Source organism: Panulirus ornatus, chromosome 5 (assembly GCF_036320965.1).
Source record: "Panulirus ornatus isolate Po-2019 chromosome 5, ASM3632096v1, whole genome shotgun sequence".
NCBI classification, from domain to species: Eukaryota; Metazoa; Arthropoda; class Malacostraca; order Decapoda; family Palinuridae; genus Panulirus; species Panulirus ornatus.
The window spans coordinates 15,387,378-15,409,672 of record NC_092228.1 but is presented as its reverse complement, the minus strand read 5'-3'; the positions used below and the strand labels follow the sequence as shown (position 1 = coordinate 15,409,672).

The 22,295-nt window shown below is 49.1% G+C and overlaps 1 protein-coding gene across 8 annotated transcripts in view; it reads right to left on the bottom strand.

Annotated features, from left to right (window-relative positions):
- The window catches only part of Cdep (Chondrocyte-derived ezrin-like domain containing protein), a 729,829-nt gene that overhangs the window by 444,411 nt on the left and 263,123 nt on the right, over window positions 1-22,295 (bottom strand). The window contains exon 1 of one of the 8 annotated variants that reach the window (XM_071661712.1): window positions 14,547-14,717. The exons of 6 other annotated variants lie outside the window; for them this stretch is intronic. The gene's annotated coding sequence lies outside the window, so the exon portion shown is untranslated. One more of the 8 variants, XM_071661715.1, reaches the window with a different exon arrangement.

The following is a 22,295-nucleotide window of genomic DNA, read 5'->3' as shown; positions in this document are numbered from 1 at the left end:
TGCCGTTTCTTTTGTCAGCAAGATAGCGCCTCGAACAGAAGAAAATGCCATATTCACTCACATCCATTCCTTAGATGTCATGTGTAATACAGGGAAACCACAGTCTCCTATCGACAATCAGACCCCACATACCTTTCCGTGGTTTCCCTTGTTCCTTGCTTCAAATGCCCTGGTTCAGTCCACTGACAGCACGTCGATCTCTGTATACCACATTGCTCCAATTTACTCTATCCCGAGCAAACTTTATCGTCCTTCTGCATGTTCAGGGCCCGAGCACTCAAAATCTTGACCTCTCCATCCTTCCATCTCCCATTCAGTCTCCCTCTTCTCCTGCCCCCTTCTCTTTTGACACACATTTACCCTCTTTGTCCACCTGTCCTCCCTTATTTTCTCTACCTTACAGCATACCTTCTTCAGCTCTCTCAACCACACTCTTCGTATTGCCACACCTCCCTCGTAACCCATCATTACGTCCACGAGCAACCCTCCTCACGCCACATATTGTCCTCAAACATTTCATCTCCAACACGTCCGTCCTCTATCTTGCATTCTCATCGACACTCCAAGCTTCAATCCACACAACACAGTCGGGGCCACTAAACATTCATACATACCCATTTTCGACCTCCAAATAGAGATATTTCTTTCAACAAAAAGACATAGGACATAGACAGACACAGACACACGCATATGTCTTTATATATATATATATATATATATATATATATATATATATATATATATATATATATATATATATATATACAAAAACCGGATTGGGCATTGACCATCAGTTAGTTATATCTTCCGTGGCATCACTCCCAGTCCCCAGTAGGTGGACCTGTTCCAAACTAGTGCCCGTGCGACAGGTCGTAACCTTCCCTAAGGCACCTTTCCCAGTCCTCCCCTTCTGCCACCCTTCCAAGCCACCTCTCGTGATGCCGTTCTCAGTCGCCACGCCTTGGCATCCTTCCAGGATTCCCTCGTGGCGGGCATCGTCGTTCCCTGCCTTCCTCGTGGCACGTTCCTGGCGTAGCGTAAGGCTGCTCTTCCCAAACGTCTCACGTGGGCACAGTTCCTCATCTACCTCTCATGGTACCCTTCCTGGCCTCCCTCTGTGACACAGTGGGTCTTCAGCAGCGGCGTACTGACAGGTCGCTGGTGAAAGCCTTCCTGGAAGGGAAACCGAGCCGAATGTCACGATGGGAGATTAGGAAGGGTGCCACCAGCCTATGCCACGGGAGGGCACAGGGAACAGTGCCAGGAGGGGAAGATGGGAGCCGTGTCACGATGAGAGGAGATGGGAACGGTGCCACGATAAGACGCGAATAACGAACGAACGCCACATATGGAGACACGAAAGAGCACCATGATGGGAAGGTGCCACGAGGACAGGCTGTGAACGGTGCCATGAGGGAGGCTTGGAAAGACGCCAGGATCGGCGACTGAGAACGACACCACGAGAAGTGGCATGGTAGAGGGACACACGGGGAGGCTGGAGGTGGATGGTACCTCAATAGATAAGACGAGCGCCAGGGGGCGGTGGTGCAGGGGAGTTACGTACGGGGACGACTGGGGATGGTGCTAGAGTAGAAATCATCAAGAGCAGTTCACCCCGTCCAGCCTGACTCATCTTCTGCTCTACTCAGGTGTCTGCCAACCCCACTTCTTAACCTCAAGTCCACCCGAAAGTAGAAATCCCAGCCCATCGAGCTCGGCCAGCAGAACAACCTTTCGTCAACCACCTCTCTCCTACCATCTTCTGGTGGTGTCTTCAGGCTTCCCCACAAGTGAGACCTTTTCCACTTTCCTTCCCTTTCTTTCCCATACACTGGCGACCCCACCCCCCCCCCCCCCCCCCCACCTTCCCAACCACCTGCAGGACTCACAGTGCCGGGGAAAGAAGTCTTGAGAACCGGCCGGGAGAAAATGGAGACCCCCCCTCCACACCATTCCCCTCCTAAGGGCCACGCTGGGGGGCATACTGAGAAGAGAGGGCCACCTGGGGACGGGGCCATGAAGGGAGGCAACCATCACAACAATGTAAACAAAGCGGGACGGCTGAGACCCTTCCAGGAAACTCTACCGCCACCTGGACACCAAGAAACGTACCTCCTTCCTAAACTATGCTCCCTCCTCCTACTCGCCAACATACACAAGCACTTATGTCGCACACAAGTGATAAAATTCCCTCCACATACAGCTCGCTGACAGACAAGGCAGTGTTTGCAGGCTCAAACGCGACTTCAGGACAGATTGCCGTACGTGGTCAGTGAGACATGGATTTTCTAAACTGCAACAAAATACGGGAATGAGAATACGGCCAGAATATGCTGGGGAGGTGGGCTGTACGTTAAGAGGCTCTGATGTAACTTTTTAAACTTACAATCATCGAATGCAGTAAAAGTGATCTTTTTTTCTGTCTGAGAACTTTACCGATCACAACCGCATGAGTCTTCGGGCAAGCAGCAATTTTCCAGAAAACATACGAGACGGAGAATCTTATTTTGGCGATCTTAAAACCAAGACCTTAACATAATCCTTCACGCGTATTCCAACGTTGACACGTCGACTGTGAGAATGAGCACGAAGCCACCGTGGAAGATGAGAAAAAAAAAACTGGGAGTTCCTCCAGCAACGATAGGTCTTAGCTCTTAGCATTCGGCAGAACCGACCAACAACGATAACACGTCGTCTCTTTTATCAAAATAATAGAAACAACGTAAAACATCGTTACTTTAGACTGTTCTCAGATCACAACTTAATCTAAGAGCCCACGACGAAGAATTGTATACCACGGGCGAGCAACAGGCGCCATCAAGGGAGTGAATTTAGAACATTTAATTTCAAATAATGAATGGGCGACACGCGCCGTCGAGGAAGTGAATCTAGAACACCAAATTTCAACAGGAGACGTATACGTATTACCTTACGCACATCCCTACTATGGTTTCGGCGGATTCCCCTACCCTCACACTAGTTCGATCTCCAGATAAAGTGCTCTATTGTTCCTCTTATCAGTCAGGCTATTTAAGGCCGGAGTCCGCCCTAGGCCTGTGTAACGTTCAACAACCTCTCTCATCAGGTAGGCTTTGTGGACGCTCGTCTGGGGAGTTCCGTTTCCTCTATGGTTCATCTAAATCATTCCTGACGACAGTAAGCTGTAATATACATATCTAGTTTGGGGTTCAATATGTTTACACTTTTTTTCTTTACTGTATAAATGGTGCCTTATCGACGTGCCAGTCTTGCCTACAAGGAACTATTTCTGGGGTGAGTCTGACATCCATTCCTTCCAGGATTTTTCCTCGTGGAGGTTGTGATATGTCTCTCCCGTTCTGCACACTTGAGAGCCTTGTTGCTGACAGTCCTTCCCAATTCAGACGTCTAGTCCAGTCTCTTCTCATCTTGTAACTAAACAGCTTCGTCCGTTAGAATGGGGTGATGCACACAACTTCGCCCGCTAGGATGGGGTGAGGCACACAACTTCGTCCGCTTGGATGGGGTGAGGCACACAACTTCGCCCGCTAGGATGGGTGATGCACATAACTTCGCCCGCTAGGATGGGGTGATGCACACAACTTCGCCCGCTAGGATGGGGTGATGCACACATTATGCTGGTACGTACGGAGACGATACCCATAAGTACTCTGACGATCATATGGGAACAAACGACAGGTAATATAACATCAGCGACACAAAAGCCAACACCAGCACAGACGATCACACAAGTGACAAAAGACACGACCTAGCCTCGCTCTTCGATCCCCCTTCCTCAACATATGACATCGCCTCCACTCACCACCTCACAGTATTAAGTCTCACCACCCCACAGTATTAGTCTTCGTACAAAACATAGGTGCACGGGTCGTCTGTGAGCTCTCCCGTCATGAACACGAGTGACCAAAAAAAGAAAAACATTTTAAACTTTCGCAAAAAAAAGGGGTCATGATTCAAGACACAAACCAACCACAGAGTAAACGAAGAAATCATCAGAGAAACGGCCTTCCATTCTTCATGGTCAAACTGTAAACAACTTTAAAGAGAAATGCTGGTGATGATTATCTTGAGCTACGAACAATCAATCGACACACTAACCTCCTCATCTCTCATGCCGGCGGCAACACAAATGATGCGGGGTGGAAAAAAGATTATGTGCAAATCGGATGAGTGGAGAGCTGGTTTTCTGTGGCCTCACTGGAACAGACCGAGATCCGAGCCACTGGGATTCGGGCGCTGCGTTATATGAATTCCTGAACTACAATCCACAACAATCGGTGGATTTTGAAGTACAACTCTTCAAGATTAAAACACAACAACCCCTTTTTCAACCTACGATTCAATGGTACGTTATAACCTCTACGTCACATAGACAACTTGTGATAAATATATACTTCTAAGAACTTACAACCCGGCTTTACGGGTTATAACAATCTGGTGGACCACAATTCATAACCCACCAGTAGTTCATGTACGGGCGTTGGCGGAGACTGTTCGGGACAAAGACCTCCCTGACCAGGCAGATCATCCACCCTCACACACCGCAATGAGCAGGTATCTGCTCCTCGTCCACCGAGCTTCCTGCTCTCACCCAGTCAGCAGGGAGATGCGAATCCACGCGGCAGATGTCAGCGAGCAGTTGGGGTGGCTGTGGCGGATGGGTGTTGTACGTTCCGACCTTCCCAAAGACACCGTCGACTGAAGCCGCAGCGACGACAGAAGGATGAGTTCGTAAACCTCTGAACTAGAGAATCTGAAATTTACATCACAACGGTTAGAACGTACGAGTCTGTAAGTCAGCACGCACGCGCGAGCGTGGAATCGTGCACGCGCATGCGTGCGAATCTCACGTGCTTTTGAAACGTGATAGCAAAGATTGAGCGAGCATTACAGACCCCGCTAACGCCGATGCTCTTCACCGCGACGCTTCCTCCGTTTAATACGTTCAGAACGACAACGACGTCGTTCTAGTAAGTCTACCACGTTGTATCCGAAGAGCCAGGTCGTTCTTGTAACACTATCACGCCGAATCCAATGGGCCCAGGTCGTTCTTGTAAGACTATCAAGCCAAAATCCGATGAGCCTGGTCGTTCTTGTGAGCCTACAACGTCATATCCGTTTATGGCCAACGGAGTCTATCTGACTGTCTATAAGTATCCAACACGTCTTGATAAACACGTCCAGAATACACCATAACCTTCAGAGAGGAGATGATTATAAGGTATCTTGAAGGTAAGCAATTCCGTGCGGAACCCACTTCACACTCGGGCAAAATTAGACGCACCACAGAACGTATATCTAAGATGTCCATTAGCATAAATATGACGGCAGGAACTGCACCTCACTGCACCGAGTGTATATCACTACCATAAAGACGGTGTGAACATTAGCAACCTCTCACAGTCATCAACACCCAACACACCCCCTCTCTCTCTCTCTCTCTCTCTCTGCCACGAACCCCCACCTCCTTCCTTCCTCCTCCTCCTCCCACCACCTCCTTACAATCTCACCCTGGATCTTCCTCGGCAAGAAAACACACCTTGAGTCCGCGTACTTCAAAATGAATCTTAAAATTTCCACCATAAATCCTCCATCACTGAGAAATTAATGAAATCTCACTCAGATCTCATGAGAGTATTTTGAGAACCAGTGAAGAGAGAAAGGGGTGAAGGAGGGTGATGGGGAGGAGGTGCAGGTGGGTAATGGGGGGAGGGAGGGGGAAGGTGCAGGTGGATGATGGGGTGAAGGGCATCATAAAAATTCCCTCGGAGTCAACACTGATTGTGCACAGACCATCATCACCTCCCCCGTCCACTGCCTCCATTGCCCACACCCTCTGATCCATAACTCATGACCGCTTGTCTCCCACCATTAGCACCCGCGACCATCATCTCTGCCGTTCCCGTCACCCATCACCACCATCTCTGCCGTTCCCGTCACCCATCATCACCATCTCTGCCGTTCCCGTCACCCATCATCACCATCTTGCCGTCACCCGTCATCCATCATCACCATCTCTGTCGTTACCGTCACCCATCATCACCATCTCTGCCGTCACCCATCATCATCATCTCTGCCGTTCCCGTCACCCATCACCACCATCTCTGCCGTTCCCGTCACCCATCATCACCATCTCTGCCGTCACCCGTCAGCCATCATCACCATCTCCGCCGTTCCCGTCACCCATCATCACCATCTCCGCCGTTCCCGTCACCCATCATCACCATCTCTGCCATTCCTGTCACCCATCATCAACATCTCTGCCATTCCCGTCACCCATCATCACCATCTCTGCCGTTCCCCTCACCCATCATCACCATCTCTGACGTTCCCGTCACCCATCACCACCATCTCTGCCGTCACCCATCACCCATCACCACCATCTCTGCCGTCACCCGTCACCCATCAGCATCCCTCTGGAAGCCATCCCGTCAGATCCCTGTCCACGGAATGCACCACTCACAAACGACCCTCACCACCATCAACAACCCCCAAGTCGTTACCTCCACCACGACCCCCCGTTCTCACCCCACCCACCCATTAAGGGTCATGCAACACTCGAGACCCCGTATGGTCTTAAAGATTATCTCGAACACCTGAAGAAGGAGGCCAAGATCGCTCGACTGGTGGTTATACTTTGACGGCGGAGTCCTTAACTACACCCTAGCAGCTGACGGCGGGCATGGAGCCCAAACAACGAACGACCTAAACCACCATTCACTTACTTCTCTTCACCACCACTGTCACCAGCGCCATCCAGAATCCCAATACTGTGTCACCAGGACGTATCCCAACCCCCCAATCACCATCAATAGCTCTTGATTTGCGCGCCCCATCTCCGCCTAACCGTGCCACGCGAGACCATTCACTCCCATCATCACCAATCAAAACTTTTAACCACCCAATCCTAATCACCAGCGACATATTTACTACAGATGTTCACGGCCGTGCATGAGAACTTCTTCGTGTGATCAGACAGCGTGTGGGGACGTGAAGCGCCCGCTCGAACAGCCTGGCGGATCAACTAACGATGAAGAGAGACGGTGGTATAACAGAACCCCGAAGATACCGGGACACTTTTATAATTCTAAAGAATTCTACATCATTTATCATAACAAACCCCGGGAGCCTTCTACTTTCCTCTCCTGTTTCCAGGGCAATCTAACGTCAGATAACAGAAAGACCTTATCATGCACCTACAGGTCTCTGTGCCATGTGTACTACCCTTATCATTATTACCATCCGGGTTTAAAACACGTCACAGCGACCTAATTTAACTTATCCTGTCTTATAAATTGCTCCCCGCCCCCTCCCACCCCAAACTGATCCCACAACTGAACCACAAACTCACGAATTGCCCACAATTTTTTCTTCATTACCTCCAACTTCTGGTCTGGTTTAAAACACACATCGTCCCACACGACTCTGTATCATCACTTCATTTGACCGTCATACTGAGCCACACCACAAGAACATCTTCCCCTACCGCTCTCCATCACAATCTTCACCAACCCCAACACTGCTGTCAAACAATCTTCACCATCCCCAACACTGCCAACACAATCTTCACCATCACCAACCTTACCATCACCAAATTAACACCATAATCTTCACCATCATCATCTCAATCTTTATTATCCCCCAACCCCACCATCATAATCTTCACCATCTCCAACCTTAACCATGACAATCTCCACTCTCTCCAACACAATCCCTGCACCCCACACACTCCCTCAGTGACCAGAGGGCAGGAGTGGTACCCTCCCTCCCTCCCACAATAGACTCCCTCCCTGCACTACCTTCCCAGCTCGACATCCCCAACACGACCAAGAATGGCTCACTCTGCAGAATAAAACCTCCCTGATCTACGAGCCACTATACAAGATTAAACGCGACCAGATTTAGGAGTTATCCACCCACCCCACCCCTTCCCTTCCCTCCCTCCTCCCCAGCCTTCACCTCTCGGGGTAAGATGTGACCCTCCTCCTCCTCCTCCTCCTCCTCCACCTCCCGTCCCCTTCCCTCTTGATGGGGATGCCATCCCCCGCCTCCTACTACCACCACCCAACCTGATTCCTCCCTCCCCCCGACCACCGTCATGTTTGACGGTGGAGTCTGCCCCCGTGCGTCAGGCCTTGGAGGACGTGACCTACAGCAAGTGTATGTAGTGTGAGGCGGGGGATATTTGCCATACCCCGCTACCACATCGTCGCCGGCTAATGTTCCTGGGACCAAGAGTCGTGGTCTGAACGAGGGGAGTCAGTTGACGATGGCTTCGGAGGTGTTCGAACCGCACGGCTGTACAACAGTTCTTACCAAAGCCACTGCTACAGTGCTAAAGTAAAAACTACATGCATTCTAAACCTTCATCGAAGGCCATCACACGGATGCCTGTGTTCTCACGGCAAAGTCCGCTCCACAACCTCACCAAGTGTTATCCTGACACAGACAGATGCACCACAAGGTATACCATGTTCATTTCGTGGGCAGGAGGGAGCGACAAGGACTGCAAGTCGTGGCACCACACTAAACGAAAATGATCGGTACAATCCAGTATTATGAACGTATTTTTCTGCTAGTGATAAATGAAAGCAGTTCTCCCCTTAACTGGAGGGATTATAAGACCATTCAAGTCTTATATCGTCCCTGGTATATGATGCTCATAACGACACACCCAAGTTCTTAAGACAATCCATTACCTCTCGTATTTCCTTCTCAAATACGCACACATTCTTTTTCCAGGAACCTGACGCACAACTCCACTGTATATACCTCCCGCCAGCAACCCTGCGGGTCGGATCCTATGGGAGGAAAAAAAAAATATGAAGGAATGTAATCAGAGTAACTTCCATAACTCATGCTGGTTTCGGGGAATTTCTTACAACCCCCACAGTTCAGTCTGCTATAAAGCCTCTTTGTTAGGAGTCTGGTCTACCAGGCTATTTGATGCTGCGGGGATCCATCTGTTATATACACTGTGACACCTGGTTGGTCTGGTACATCCTTGGGGAAAAATAGAACCCATTAGGTTTTAGAGAAGCCACGACGTCTTTCTTACCCAAGATGTTCCTGGTATGTACCGTTTGTTGGCAGAGCAAAACGTGTTCTCGAGACCTTCGATGTTCGTCTCTGTCATTCCCTGCACCATCTCTGGGCCTTCCGTGAATACAACTACACCTTCTCTTCACTCCATCATGCCAGCAGGGAACTGTCCTTGTACGAGGAAGGTAAGGAACTGAAGCCGTCCAGTATTCGTTGCCATGGGTGTACATTTCGTTGGATCTCTCGTGTCTATTTTCTCGTGACGATAGATAGCTTCAGAGCGATCAGTCTGCCCAGCGAGCGGGAAGTTTTTATCAAATGGATACCCGGGCACCAAAGAGCCCTCCCGGGGGTATCTGCACGGTAATGTTTGAAGGAGCGTTAACTGTCAAGATTAAAGAGGTCGTGCTTTGGATAAAGTCATTAGTGGCGTTCCTTCCCTCTGTGTTTTTTAGACGTGACGTCATTCGTCATGACTGCTCAACCCCTCCTGTCGTTTCAGTACGGTGAGTCATTTCCTTTCCCATCCAGTACAAGATCTACTGTGTATTCATTCTCCAGATAGCTTCCAAGATCCGCCTTGATTTCGTTAACATTTATTTGCTAGTGTTCAGCGTCTTCAGTTGGTGCGACCGCTGCGCTAATAATTACGGCGCCATCCACATGGAATGATACAGTGAGTGTGTGTGTGTGTGTGTGTGTGTGTGTCTTGCTTTCACCGTCTGATGCAAGGTAGAAGACAAGGCAGTGAGGGAGCAAGCAATCGTACCCTGGGGTGTGTGTGTGTGTGTGTGTGTGTGTGAAAGACAGAACTACCGACAGTGAATGGCAGTCCATTTCGTATGCGTTACCATCCTTCTCACGAACCACTTTTGTTACGAACTATATAACATCGAGCCTCCTCATCTGCCACTTATTCCCCTATCTCCGTCTTTTTCTTTTATGGCATCACATCATAGTCACATTCTTTTAAAAGGCCTTCATGGTCTGTGTAAATAACAGCCACCACATTCCCCTCCCCTCCCCCGCTCTCCCTTCTACACAGCCTCCAGGACCTTCCCATAATGTGGTGCAGCAGCTGTGAAGGTCTGGATGGTCGGTACAGCTGTAATCCCCTGCTCTCCTTGGCTGTGTAGCCTACTGGAGGAGTGGATACACGCCGTCAAACCCTTCCTTTATATGATTCTATAACGTGTGCATGCGCGCGCGCGCGCATGTGTGTGTGTGTGTGTGTGTGTGTGTGTGTGTGTGTGTGTGTGTGTGTGTGTGTGTGTGTGTGTGTGCAGCAGTGGCGTAGCAGTTGGGGAGGTCATGAGAGATAGTGTCCCAGGTCATGAGATTTAAGTGTCAGAGGTCATCCCACCGCTGTTGGTTCGGCTGTCGCTATCACTCTGGGCTTAACACACCATCTGCCCAACAAACATTCCTTCATGACAGCCAAGTTGTCCTGATACATTCACGAGGTGAGATACAAAATACATTGACTAAGTGAAATGCAAAATACATTGACTAAGTGAAATGCAAAATACATTCACTAAGTGAATAACACATTCATACCTGGTGTAATACGCAATACATTTACCGTGTGAAATACACATTACATTCACTGAGTAAAATACACAATGTAGTTCATTAAAAAAACACCACAGTACAAAATGTAATACACAAGAAATGTACGCACGGGGGAAGGGGGAGGGGGCTTACACCTGCTACCCAGCGACACACGACCATCCCAACCTGGAGAATCGCCGATCCCCTAAACACTCACCGTAACCTCTTCACAAAGACTTCGATCCCGATTAACGATGAACTTGCGCCTTTAAGTGCGACTGAATAACCCTCTTAGTACGATAACTTTCGTCGCCATACTCAATGGTCTATGTCGCGTCCTGAAGGGGTGAAGTGGTCGTCCTCAAAGCGGTGAAGTGGTTATACTCAAGTAGTGAAGTGCTTGTATTCAAGGGGGATGGGATGAAGTGGTTATATTCAAAGCGGTGAAGTGGTTGTACTCAAGGGGGAGGGGGTGAAGTGGTTATATTCAAAGCGGTGAAGTGGGTGAACTCAAGGAGGGAGGGGATGAAGTGGTTATATTCAAAGCGGTGAAGTGGGTGAACTCAAGGAGGGAGGGGGTGAAGTGGTTATATTCAAAGCGGTGAAGTGGTTGTACTCAAAGGGGTAGGGGGTGAAGTGGATGTACTCAAGACGCGAAGTGGTTGTACTCAATGAGTCAACGATGACTAACAGCTCCTGACCAGGAAGATCATCTGCACGGCAGGTGAGAGGGACGGTGCACCGGCAGTGTGTGTGTGGCACACACATACCCACCTCACCCCTGGCGGAGTGAGGCCCGACACTGAAAGCCATTCACCACATTCGACAGAAGTAGAACCCCATCATCCATCGAGGACGAAACCCACCGCATCACGATGCAATCCCATCTAGACGATCAGAACGCGATGGGATAAGAACCACTCAATGGGATCAGAAGCCCTACCAACAGCGGTCAGGCCTTCCATAGCAATAATCAGAATCACCGCAAAGGATTCCAAACCTCCACAACTGGATCTACCGTTCTGCAACTATCAGTTTCTGAAAGATCTAATGCTTCGTGACCATCGATGTCTAATGCGTGGACGAGAACCAGCAGCGCAGGATTTAAGACTAACACTCCACTAGCGTGTGCTCACCCACCCGACAGGATGTGAAAACAAATCACGGGGGAACAGAACCCAACCGGAGATCAGAACTCACCAATCGGGGCATCATCCCCAGCGGAGAAGATCAGGCCAGAGGGGTGGGAGCTCCGGGAATCAGATGGTGCCATGCCTTGCTGACAACAAGTGCAGCAGCCAGCCAGCGCCGCCTACCAACAGAGGGAACAGGAGATGACAGCTGCAGAGGAGAGCAGCCCAGCGACCAAACGTCCCCCAAGAAGACACCACCTGGAAATCGGATTATCAGCTCGTTACCATACGAGATTGATATCCCCGATGATCCAGCGGCCAGGACGCCTTCGTTATCGACTGCTGACGCGGCAGGACCACGCCATACCGCCAACTCCTTAACGTGGGAGGATAGGGGGAATAACCGCCCGCCATCTCTCATTGTCATCAGACTGAAAACGCATCATCACTAACACGAGAAAGACAACCCCACACTTCAGTCTGAGCCCCCAGCCCCCCCCCCCCCCCCCCCCATTAATTAAACCAGCGAGATAACCTCGCGTGTCCCCCATATTTCAAAATTAAACCCATTAATAACACCAATGAGATAACTCCCATCTGTCCTCCATAATTCACGCTCAACTAACAGCGCCGATGGCAGCTAAATATACACTTCAAACACCTTCCACTGAACCCATCACGAGTCGATGTCAACCCACACCACACACACACACACACACACACACACACACACACACACACTCATACCTCAGTAAGAGCAACAAACAGCAGACGGTCGGGGTGTTCTGCTGCCAGCAGACGAGCAAGGTGTTCTGCTGTCTTCTACAAGCAATAGAGAGCACAGAGGACACCAATCCAGTCGAATTGGTCAAAGGCATCGGTGGTGGCAGCAATTACCTGTGTAAATCATTTCAATCAAATAATGTCTGCATGTTATAATGGTGTGTGTGTGTGTGTGTCCTTGTGTATGTTCTGTATGAGGCTTGCATGTAGCATGTTCACTAACAAAAGACGTCGCCATCGAGGACATAACTCAAAAGACATTTCTCTTGAAGTTTGAATCACGGCACTTTGTCTCATACTAGCGGCGGAATACATCAAACGATGGGACGATCCTTGAGCACGGCGGTACGACTCTTGGGTATGACGACGGACGAGGCTTTGACCTGACCCAAGGGTCGTGCTGTCGTGCTCAGAGCGTCCTACCGTCGTGCTCAGGGTGTCCTACCGTCGTGCTCAGGGCGTCCTACCGTCGTGCTCAGGGTGTCCTACCGTCGTGCTCAGGGTGTCCTACCGTCGTGCTCGAGGCGTCCCACCGTTGTGCTCAGGGTGTCCTACCGTCGTGCTCAAGAGATTACGGCTTCCTCCACTTCCGCGTGCCACTTTCCAGACATCAAACATGACGTCGGTGTCAATGTGCATGTTCTCACTTGCCTCAGGTTTCAACGTAGGCGTTCTCAACAGCCTCAGGTCTCAACGTACGCGTTCCCAACAGCCTCAGGTCTCAACGTATGCGTTCTCAACAGCCTCAGGTCTCAACGTACGCGTTCTCAACAGCCTCAGGTCTCAACGTACGCGTTCCCAACAGCCTCAGGTCTCAACGTACGCGTTCTCAACAGCCTCAGGTCTCAACGTACGCGTTCCCAACAGCCTCAGGTCTTAACGTACGCGTTCCCAACAGCCTCAGGTCTCAACGTATGCGTTCTCAACAGCCTCAGGTCTCAACGTACGCGTTCTCAACAGCCTCAGGTCTCAACGTACGCGTTCCCAACAGCCTCAGCAACAGCCTCAGGTCTCAACGTACGCGTTCCCAACAGCCTCAGGTTTCAACGTACGCGTTCCCAACAGCCTCAGGTTTCAAGGTAGGCGTTCTCAACAGCCTCAGGTCTCAACGTACGCGTTCCTAACAGCCTCAGGTCTCAACGTACGCGTTCTCAACAGCCTCAGGTCTCAACGTACGCGTTCCTAACAGCCTCAGGTCTCAACGTCCGCGTTCCTAACAGCCTCAGGTCTCAACGTACGCGTTCTCAACAGCCTCAGGTCTCAACGTACGCGTTCCCAACAGCCTCAGGTTTCAAGGTAGGCGTTCCCAACAGCCTCAGGTCTCTACGTATGCGTTCTCAACAGCCTCAGGTCTCAACGTGCATGTTCCCTTCACTCGCTTCATCATCAAGTATCATTAATCCAGCCCTGAGGTGATCGTGCCGTGTTTAGTGGCCACACCACAACAGCACAATGGCAGCCTCGTCTATGATGATGATAGGTTGGACAGTGCGAAACTACCTGACGAGAGAGAGAGAGAGAGAGAGAGAGAGAGAGAGAGAGAGAGAGAGAGAGAGAGAGAGAGAGAGAGAGAGCGAGAGAGAGAGAGACATCATTTCGATGACTGACACACTTGAAAGCACTTGTGCTCACACGACCAGAGCCATCAATGTTCTGTGTCAAAGTCATCTTCCAAAGGCGGGAGAAATCGTCGTCAGAAAATGACCAGAGATCAACCGTTGTCGGCAACGGCGTCATCAAAAAAAAAAAAAATCAAAACTAATGAGACGATTTACACTGTTCTCCGGGAGGCATCATAATACCGGGTCACTCCATTCCCATGACAGACAGTGAAGCACCGACACTACCACGGTGAAAGACAGTGAAGCACCGACACTACCACGGTGAAAGACAGTGAAGCACCGACACTACGGTGAACAGTGCCGTGAACACGAGCGCGAGAAAACTTTAGACAATTGAACTCACCAACAGAAAAAGGACGATAAACATCATCACTCACTCACGGGACAAAAATATCTACTGAGGTAGGAGACGAACCAGAACCGTGCTGGGGTACAGATGTCTGCGGTCGCTGGTCTTAAGGAGCCTGGCTGATGACGAGTAACAGTGCACCTTGATCCTGGTCCCAGACCGACACGTCGGGGAAGAGATCCTCCTCCAGAAATCGACGTAAGGTATCCATCCGCAAGGTGTGGTATAAACACACTACCCGCTCCCAACCACCGCCACCGCTCACGAGGACTGCCAGATGTCCCCTGTTCTCCCTTCCCCCTCTCCTCTGTGCCAACCCCCGGACGGCAGCGTAAACTGTGAACCCACACCAGCTACCACACACATCCCACCCTCCAACCCAGGCACCTTACTTCAACCGAAACTCTACACTAGACCATCAATCCACGGGACCGGCTAAACACCACCAACTCCCCCACAACTCCTTCCATCCCCACACACACACACACACACACACACTGCACACTAAGCCCCCTCCCTCCCTCCCTCCCCCACCATGACATCATACTACTCCCTCACACAACAACATACTTGCCAGCGGCGGCCTCACCGTCACTCAACTCATTGTGTATGAAAAAAAAGTGCCAAATTTGCATATTAATCCGTCCGGCGTAATTACTGCCGTAAGCCTAGTGACAGGACACTTGAGAGGCCGCGCCTCGCCCAGCCACACCTCGCTCCCTCGACTACCCTGTGGACTCCAGCAACGGATGCTACACACCCCTGGGGAAAGGATGCAAGAGAGTGAACACACACGAACCAGACGGAGATAAAATAGCCTCACGAGCACTGCTCAAAATGAGATAGTAAAGACAAGATAGATAAAAAAAAAAATGTATCTGATCTATTAACTGTATCACCAATCCCAAAGGGCGTATGAGATGCACACAACCTCCACAAATCATCCACACATGACCTCAGCCCATGTCTGTGTCGGGGGGGGGAAACGGATTCTCAAACTTGAAAAACTCCTTTTACACTTTTCACTTCACACGGAAGTTGATTCATCCAGGATCCGTTCACACCAACTCCATACACAAAATATTTCCTATTGCATCCGATCCTCATACTCATTCCCTGGAGCAAAATTTCATCTGAAAAATAAAAATTCCTCACTCTAATAACACTCGGAGCGACACTAGACAACAGACGTAATGCACCAGACGGTGAGGCAGGGTGAGGAGGAGGACGGGAGTTGGAGCAAGAAGCGGGTGGGCAAGGTAGGCATGTCCAGACTTTTACTGCCACCGTCAGGTCTTATCGCACTCACCCACAGTCTGCCGCACGACCTGCACACACACACACACACACACACACACACACAGGACGAGGGATGGCTGGAGGGAGTACAGAAGACACCAGGAGAGGAGAGGTGTTACTGGCAAAGGGAGGGAAGGAGACTGAGGTGGGATGTACGACGCACGTGGGAAACATCAGTATGGGGGACACGACTGGGTTAAGAGGAGGAGACACATGGAGACCGCGGGAGGAGACACTTGGGAAAAGACCAAGATGCAGATGGACATGGAGGACACTATGAGGGGAGGAGACACGTGGAGAAGACCAACAGACGTGGCAGAGGGAGGAGACCAAGAGAGGAAGCACCAATGACACTGAGTTCGTCGTACGTTGATTGCAGTGGCCTGTCTCTTCCTCCACACCTTCCTCTAGGACCAAGCGCCCATGGTAATCCTTGGATTAGTCTGGCTGTTTGAGGATGCGGCCCGCAGGCCTATGTACCCTCCACGTCCTGCCTAATTTGGCACAGTTGATCGACATCTACCCAGCTAGTTTTTCAAGATCTCCACTGGATGGCCAATAATGTGTGTTGTGATTTCACGTCCATCTTCAACAGTTTCGGGTCGCGGATGTTTACGTTCCCGGATGTTTTACGTTCTGGCATTGTGTTTATGGCACCTTTTGATTTCAGTGTTTGCGTTTTAGTCATCCATCCCTGTCATGATGACAAGAGATGGTCTACAGGAGTAGACTGGAGACAAGGCCTTCCAGGATCTCCCTGTGCCTTCGTGACAACAGTCATTGTGATTCCACACGTTTCCAATCGCTTCAATGTTTTAGTCACGCTGGGCTGTGAACGAACTTTACATACTTCCTAACCCGACGAGTTCGTCTTCCTCATAGGGGGATGTTAGTACACAACAATATTCTACTGTGGTCTGAAGTGTTAACACGGGTTCTGACTCCCTCGTCCTTAAAGCTCACACAATCCAGCCTACCATCGATGAAATGGCGAAGGCATCCCAGTTTTGCGTGTTGAGGGATCAGCTCGTGAGACACAATCACTTCCTAGACCCTTTGTATTTCTCTCAACTTGAGTGGTATAATGACCCGTTCATTTTCAGTATTTTGTAACCATGTCATCACCAATCTCCAAGTGTCACAACTTTTTTCCCATTGATGGAAAGCCTCTGGATGTGTTATAACCCACACCATCTTCACGATTCTATACCATCAGCACTTGACATCATCATCGTCACTGCTTCTAGTACCCACCAACGCAATCATTCCCTCCGCAGTAAAAACAGCAACAGCAGTAGCAGCAGGAGACTCTCCTCAGCACACAGCCTTCCTCGCCAGCACGTTCCCTCCAGACCATGACGCACACCCGCCTGTCAGCAGTGGACAGCCTCCGTCACCCACGGTGCTGGGCGTCGCCTGGGGCTGTCACCTCCTCCCCTGCTGGGCGTCGGCAGGCCGTGTGCACTGCTTGCCCCAGGTGGACGGACGTCATCACCACCCGTGACCCCGGCCGCAGACCGAGAGTGACACAAACACATCGGGGTCACGTCGCCTCCTCCACGACACACAAGCCATCAACCACGTCTCATTGTTGGGGGAAAATAGTGGTAAGTTGTGACGACGCGAACGACATGTTGTTAACCACCAGTCACGCCTCCATGCCTGCCCCTCCTTTTATCTCTGACGAAACAAACTGTGATGTGTGAAAACGCGTGAAACAAAAATGTCACAATGAACATTTAAACAGCTTCTGTATGTTTATTTCTTTCTCGCTTATTTCTAAGAAATGACTCATCTTCAGTTCCATGAGTGAGATATTCTTAACATTAAACCACGAGCCACGGAATGTTTTAGGAAATCAGTGCAACACAACGTAGGGGTATGTCTATCTCCCACCCTTATTAGAGCTACGTTTGACGCTGCACTTCATTTGGTGAGGATCTGATTCAGCAGGCTGTTTGCTGCTGTAGCTTCTGTTTAGCAGATGCCGCGCAACTTGGTATGGCATACCTTACAAGAAGCTGTTCAGCGGTGTACTGTTACGCGTCCAGGTATATGGTGTTCCATATACCTGCCGGAAGCACAGTGAACAAACACAAGCCCCCGATCAACGAATAGGGTTTTTCTCCTCACGTTTCCTACAATATATCTGTTCTTCAGTTAATCTAGCCTGTGCATTCATTCCAGTATGCCCTTCAATCAACTGATTATCCTTGTCTACAGTTGGTAGAAACTGGACCTTCCTGATTTTTTTTTCAAGGCGTATATTATGCATCTACGTCCACGTTTTGATGAGTAGAGTTTGGGAGCTTTTATCCTGTTGTTAATCATTCACATGTTGTCCTGAATCAATGGTGGAGGCATCAAAGGAACCTCTAGACGCTTCGAAGCCCAGCAATGTCTGGCTGACAATGGCACATGGTACTATTCCAGTCGGGAGTTCAGCTCTGACTGATGCCATCAAAGGTCTTCCATCTGTCATTTTGAAACATTTCAATACCCAACCTATCGTCTACGGGCATTCCACAACCCTTTGGTTATAATCTCCATATCTGAAATCATTCGACGATATCACTGATGCATCTCTCGAATGCCGATCACCCCTGCTTCCGTCTCATATTAAGTATCCGACTCATTTCTCTGTTGCATCCGCAGCGGAAGTGAAACTTTCCCCCACATGGACATCATATCACTTTCGAGGGGCCTACTGCAAGACCTGGCTGCGTCTGTCAGCCGTAAAGCATGATACGTTTTGTGCTGTGTAATACTACCAAGAGGGAAGCAAACATGGTGCCTTGAGGGAGAGCGCTTGTAAGAGTGAAGGCTGTGGATTTTGAACAGTAAACTATGTTCGCTGGACCCACTGCAGCCCAGGGACTATCCTATGTTCATGTACTATACTTGCCTCCACCTACACCTAGCCATGTACTCTTCACCCAAGCTATAAATGAAATGTTTTGTCTATGTATACTTAAACAAGGTTTTAAAACTAAAAAAGAGAAAAATTATTTATTACTTTTAGGACATATTTATTTAAATATAAATCCACGCGTCTTACGCAGCAGTTATTATCAAAATACTGTACCTGGGTTTTCCGAAGATAACCATAAATATGCAGTTCTGCACCCGCGCTGTGCCAGAATGCGTCGGTCAGTTATCTCATCACACACTCGGTCATCTTCTTTAAACTATTCTAAATACCTCACTCTGATTCAGTTGCCGAAACTGGTATAAGGTGTCTGGAATCACTTCGTCTCCTTCCTTATTCAGAAGAGCTGTCAAGTACCTCACAAACTCTCTGGAATTATACTGGTGTCAAACTCTTTCTCTAGAGGGTGTTCAATGCCTCTGCCTTTTCTATTTTTTTCTTCCCCCTGTCAGTTTCTTATCAAGGGAGAGGTGCGGTGCTGGAGGAGAGTGCGAGAATGCGTAGGCATGTTCTCAATAGCTTCCTAGAAGTCGGGAGGAGCAAAATTGATTTCTGATATGTTTGTCGTCGTCCGGCGGAGGAGTCGTAACGATTTAAGAATTCTTTTTCGGTCTTCAATACTGGAGATGTTTATCGGCATTTTTAGATACGGATTCTCAACACTGAAAGCAAAAATACACATCCTTGCTGTCATCCGTATGTGACCACTTCCTTTACTTGGAGGGAGCCAACAGTTGGAGGCGCAAAGTCGACTCTTCTGCACTGGAAAGAGAAGTATTGAGGATCATTTTCAATTTCTTGCACAGCTCTTTCTTCCCCCCCAAAGGCATCTGTTGATTCTGATAAGATGTTTTCAATCTTTTCTTAATTGTGTGAAACCTTCCGTCACCTCTGGCGAGAGAGCACGGCGGCCACTGAGGTGGGATGTCAAACTCTCGTTTTTGACGTTCACTTTCCCGTTTTATTCTTACTTGATTTTGTTGTTTATCTACTTGTTTCACGTTAGATGGGGCGCGCGTTTGGTGCATAAAACTGAAATTTTGGTCCGGTATAAATCCCACTAATTTGGGTGTGAGATACTCTATCTCTCTCTTGGGAAATAACTGACTGTTTTTAGATTAATATCTTACCTGGTTTGAGCTGGCGTTGCTGGTTCTATGTATATAACAAATGAACGATTCAGATTTGGCGCCATGCCTAACTTACACCCTCTCGCTCTGACGGTAATAGGTTCATGTGTTACCATCATGATATAATATCATGCAAGAATAATCCCATACTCATATGTCTCTACAAACAAGGCTTAGTAACTTAATGCTGTCGTACCCCGACTCCAGCTAGGCTACACACACTCAAGGAATCATGCAAGGCTAGGCTACATACACTCATGGATTCGTAATCATTCTAAACTACGCGCATGGAATCATGCTGCGCTACACTCATGGAATCATGCTAAGCTAGGCTACACTCATGGATATATATGCTAGGCTACACTACACTACACTACACTCATAGAAGAGGCTACAAACACTCTGCCATCGGAATTACTCTCCATTCGGTCCAGTATCATACAGCTTGCTAATGTAAAATCAGTGACGTTATAGGTAATTCCTACCATACATTTCATAAATACTTTCTGGTCCCTAGTCACTTCAAAAGTCTCCTAAGTTTGCCTGCTGTCAACAGCTCGCACATCATCTAACTTTTTGTATGACTCGATCACTGCTTAGCCTAGTCGCCACTGCTCCTGCGGTGCACTCTACGTTCTCTTGTTCACAACCGCCCACGGGAGGGGTAGAACTGTATAATATACTCGCCCTATACATCAGCCTTTTTCTTACGCTATCTCCACAGCATCTACATATACATATATAAGCCGTGTCTCTCTGGGTGCATTTAGAATACGGACACATAATGTAGGGCGCGTCTGTCTAATATGGGGTTCTTACTCTTCCTGCCTATTAAGAAGAACCTAATTATAAGTTGTATCCGAGATTCTTAGCGAAACCTGAGACGTGGACTTCTTGGTGGTCCGAGAAGACGGAGGAAGGGAGGGAGGGAGGGAGGGAGGAGACTGGGAAGAGATGATGTTAAGTGGAATGGGCATATGACGGGGTGAAGTCAAAAGGCACGTGAATGTGGAAGAGATGATGATGATGATGATGCTGAGAGAGAGAGAGAGAGAGAGAGAGAGAGAGAGAGAGAGAGAGAGAGAGAGAGAGAGAGAGAGAGAGAGAGAGAGAGAGGTTAAATGGGTAACGAAAACATATAAAGTTCGAAGAAGGCAAATCAGTGATGAGTTATGGGGAAATACGAGTGTGTCCTGTTGGACGATACAAGGTGGCGTCATGGTTGAATATACAGGGTGGTGTTCTGTTGTAAGATACAGTATGGTGGAAGATACAGAGTGGTGTCACGGTAGAAGAAAAAAAGAAAAGCACATCTAAGGATGGAAAGCATATCCAGAGGGAAGATATTTTGTCTGTCTATTGACACACACACACACACACACACACACACACACACACACACACACACACACACACACACGAGAAAAATGCACACACAAAGAGAAGTTCAATACATATTTCCACACATCAGAGCCAAATCAGTCCTTACATCTCTCCACTTCAGACAGCCATGTAATATGGACCCTAGACATTGAACACAAAGTTCTGAAGATTACGTTTACGGGCATCGGGGGGTTCAAAGGTCAAGGTCACAAGGTCCCCGTACACTAACGCACCGCTAAATACTTGTGTATACATCTCATGACTGTGAAACTGGAGTCGGACTCAACTTTTACCACAGCTGCTGCATACAAAGCCCTACACCTAAACAAGTTTTCGGGGGGGGGGGGGGGTCATGCGGTGAAAGGTTAAGGTCACAAGGTCAAGCGCACGACAACGCCACTGAAAGCTTGTGTACACACTCACTTAAGGGATGGTGTAAATCTACCAGCGGAGATTCGAACGCTGGGGGCAACAAGACTGTATCTGAAGTTAAAAAGATAAACCTCGATGGAGGGTTTAACAGCTAAAAGGTTTGCCTGAGTATGAACCGAGGGAACAAGAGAGGAGGAGGAGGAGGAGGAGGAGGAGGAGGAGGAGGAGGAGCAGGAGGAGGAAGGAGGAGGAGGACTTGGCTGCAACTTTAAATTTCTTCAACTGCTGTAACGCTGTCGGCAGTGGGCACGCGTCTGCAGACCTGACTCTTAAAGGAAGAGAGGTTATATGAAGAGGGGAAAGACCAAAGAGGGAAGAGAATTTCCAAAGCTTAGTCACTCGAGGGGAGGAAGGAGGTATCATAACAGCCTATCGTTGGGCGGGCCGGTCGCCACGCACGGACTGCAGGAAGCACCAGCGAAAGAGTGTCATGGTGTCCAAAAACCTTGGTGGCGAGGACACATACTCACAGCTCACGAGAACGATAGGCGTGGCACGACCTGGAGACTGGAGAGAGAGAGAGAGAGAGAGAGAGAGAGAGAGAGAGAGAGAGAGAGAGAGAGAGAGAGAGAGAGAGAGAGAGAGAGAGAGAGAGCGTTCGTGCGTGCGTGTAATAAAGCAACATCACCTTATCAACACGCA